The sequence below is a fragment of the Triturus cristatus genome, chromosome 1_1 (assembly GCF_964204655.1).
Source record: "Triturus cristatus chromosome 1_1, aTriCri1.1, whole genome shotgun sequence".
In the NCBI taxonomy this organism is placed as follows: domain Eukaryota; kingdom Metazoa; phylum Chordata; class Amphibia; order Caudata; family Salamandridae; genus Triturus; species Triturus cristatus.
Window position 1 is genome coordinate 759,682,316 of NC_140579.1, and position 3,443 is coordinate 759,685,758.

Here is a 3,443-nt window from a genome sequence, read left to right on the forward strand (position 1 = left end):
TGGTGTTTGTATAGTATTGGGGGAAGTTCTGGGGGTGGTGTTTTAGGGTTTAGGGTAGTGCAGTGGTGTTTGGGTAGTGTAGGGGTAGTGATGGGGGTAGGGTTTTAGTGTTTTAGGTAGTGCTGCGGTTTTTGGATAGTGCAGGGGGTACTGCGGTGGGTAGTGTGTTAGGGTTTAGGGGAGTGCTGTGGTGTTTGTGTAGTGTAGGGGGTCATGCTGGTGGTAGTGTTTTTGGTTTAGGGTAGTACAGTGGTGTTCGGTAGTGTAGGGGTACTGCTGGGTGTAGTGTTTTATGGTTTAGGGTAGTGCAGTGGTGTTTGTGTAGTATTGGGGGGCAGTTCTGGGGGTAGTGTTTTAGGGTTTAGGGTAGTGCAGTGGTGTTTGGATAGTGTAGGAGTAGTGCTCGGGGTAGAGTTTTAAGGTTTAGGGTAGTGCAGTGGTGTTTGGGTAGTGTAGGGGTCGTTGTGGGGGTAGTGTTTAGGGTTTATGGTAGTGCAGTGGTGTTTGTGTAGTGTAGGGGTCATGCTGGGGTAGTGTTTTAGGGTTTAGGGTAGTGCAGTTGTGTTTGTGCAGTGTAGGGGGTCGTGTTTTAGGGTAGTACAGTGGTGTTTGTATAGTGTAGGGGGTCGTGCTGGGGAAAGTGTTTAAGCGTTTAAGGCAGTGCAGTGGTGTTTGTGTAGTGAAGGGGGTCATGCTGGGAGTAGAGTTTTAGGGTTTAGGGTAGTGCAGTGGTGTCTGTGTAGTGTAAAGGGTTGTGCTGGGGGTAGATTTAGGGTTTAGGTTAGTGCAGTGGTGTTTGAGTAGTGTAGGGAGTCGTGCTGGTGGTAGTGTTTTAGGGTTTAGGGTAGTGCAGTGGTGCTTGTGTAGTGTAGGGGGTCGTGCTCGGGGTACTGTTTTAGGGTTTGGGGTAGTGTCGTGGTGTTTGGGCAGTGTAGGGGGTAGTGCAGGGGATAGTGTTTTAGGGCAGTGCAGAGATGTTTGTGTATTGTTGGGGGTCGTGCTGGTGGTATTGTTTTAGGGTTTAGGGTAGTGCAGTGGTGTTTGTGTAGTGTAGGGGTCGTGCTGGGGTAGTGTTTTAGGGTTTAGGGTAGTGCAGTGGTGTTTGTGTAGTGTAGGGGGTCGTGTTTTAGGGTTTAGGGTAGTGCACTGATGTTTTGGTAGTGTAGGGGGTCGTGCTGGGTGTAGTGTTTTAGGGTTTAGGGTAGTGCAGTTGTGTTTGGGTAGTGTAGGGGGTTGTTCTGGGGGTGGTGTTTTAGTGTTTAGGGTAGTGCAGTTTTGTTTGTGTAGTGTAGGGGGTCATGTTTTAGGGTTTAGGGTAGTGCAGTGATGTTTGGGTAGTGCAGGGGGTTGTGCTGGGGGTAGTGTTTTAGGGTTTATGGTAGTGCAGTGGTGTTTGGGTAGTGTAGGGTGTCATGCTGGGGGTAGTGTTTTAGGGTTTAGGGTAGTGCAGCAGGGTAGTGCAGTGGTTTTTGTGTAGTGTAGGGGGTCATGCTGGGGGTAGTGTTTTAGGGTTTTGGATAGTGCAGTTTTGTTTGGGTAGTGTAGGGGATACTGCTGGGGTAGTGTTTAGGGTTTAGGGTATTGCCGCGGTGTTTGTGTACTATAGGGACATGCTGGGGGTAGTGTTTTAGGGTTTAGAGTTGTGCAGTGGTGTTGGGTAGTGTAGGGTGTACTGCTGGGGGTTGTGTTTTAGGGGTTAGGGTAGTACAGTGGTGTTTGTGTAGTTCTGGGGTTAGTGTTTTAGGGTTTAAGGTAGTGCAGTGGTGTTTGGGTAGTGTAGGGGTAGTGATGGGGGTAGTGTTTTAGGGTGTAAGGTAGCGCAGTGGTGTTTGTGTAGTGTAGGGGATTCTGCTGGGGGTAGGATTTTAGAGTTTAGGGTAGTGCAGTGGTGTTTGGGTAGTGCAGGGGGTCGTGGTGGGGGAAGTGTTTTAGGGCTTAGGGTAGTGCAGTGGTGTTTGGGTAGTGTAGGGGTCATGCTGGGGGTATTGTTTTAGGGTTTAGTGTAGTGCAGTAGGGTAGTGTAGTGGTGTGTGTGTAGCGTAGTAGGTCATGCTGGGGATAGTGTTTTAGGGTTTAGGGTAGTGCAGTGGTGTTGGGTAGTGTAGGGGGTACTGCTGGGTGTGGTGTTTTATGGTTTAGGGTAGTGCACTGGTGTTTGCGTAGTGTAGGAGTAGTGCTCGGGGTAGTGTTTTAGGGTTTAGGGTAGTGCAGTGGTGTTTGGGTAGTGTAGGGGGTTGTTGTGGGGGTAGTATTTTAGGGTTTAGGGTAGTGCAGTGGTGTTTGTGTAATGTAGGCGTTGTGCGGGGGTAGTGTTTTAGGGTTTTAGGTAGTGCAGTGGTTTTTGGATAGTACAGGGGGTTATGCTTGGTGTAGTGTTTTATGGTTTAGGGTAGTGCACTGGTGTTTGCGTAGTGTAGGAGTAGTGCTTGGGGTAGTGTTTTAGGGTTTAGTTTAGTGCAGTGGTGTTTGGGTCCTGTAGGGGGTTATGCTGGGGTTAGTGCTCTAGGGTTTAGGGTAGTGCAGTAGGGTAGTGCAGTGGTGTTTGTGTAGTGCAGGGGGTCATGCTGTGGGTAGTGTTTTAGGGTTTAGGGTAGTGTAGGGGTCATGCTGGGGGTATTGTTTTAGGGTTTAGTGTAGTGCAGTAGGGTAGTGTAGTGGTGTGTGTGTAGCGTAGTGGGTCATGCTGGGGGTAGTGTTTTAGGGTTTAGGGTAGTGCAGTGGTGTTGGGTAGTGTAGGGGGTACTGCTGGGTGTGGTGTTTTATGGTTTAGGGTAGTGCACTGGTGTTTGCGTAGTGTAGGAGTAGTGCTCGGGTTAGTGTTTTAGGGTTTAGTTTAGTGCAGTGGTGTTTGGGTCCTGTAGGGGGTTATGCTGGGGTTAGTGCTCTAGGGTTTAGGGTAGTGCAGTAGGGTAGTGCAGTGGTGTTTGTGTAGTGCAGGGGGCCATGCTGTGGGTAGTGTTTTAGGGTTTAGTGTAGTGCAGTTGTGTTTGTTTACTGTAGGTGGTACTGCTGGGGGTAGTGCTTTAGGGTTTAGGGTAGTGCAGTGGTGTTTGTGTAGTATTGGGGGTAGTTCTGGGGTAGTGTTTTAGGGTAGTGTAGGGTGTCATGCTGGGGGTAGCATTTTAGGGTTTAGGGTAGTGCAGCAGGGTAGTGCAGTGGTTTTTGTGTAGTGTAGGGGGTCATGCTGGGGGTAGTGTTTTAGGGTTTTGGATAGTTCAGTTTTGTTTGGGTAGTGTAGGGGATACTGCTGGGGGTAGTGTTTAGGGTTTAGGGCATTGCTGTGGTGTTTGTGTAGTATAGGGACATGCTGGGGGTAGTGTTTTAGGATTTAGGGTAGTGCAGTGGTGTTTGTGAAGTATAGGGGGTCGTGTTTTAGGGTTTAGGGTAGTGCCGTGGTGTTTGGGTAGTGTAATGGGTCGTGCTGGGGGTAGTGTTTTGGGGTT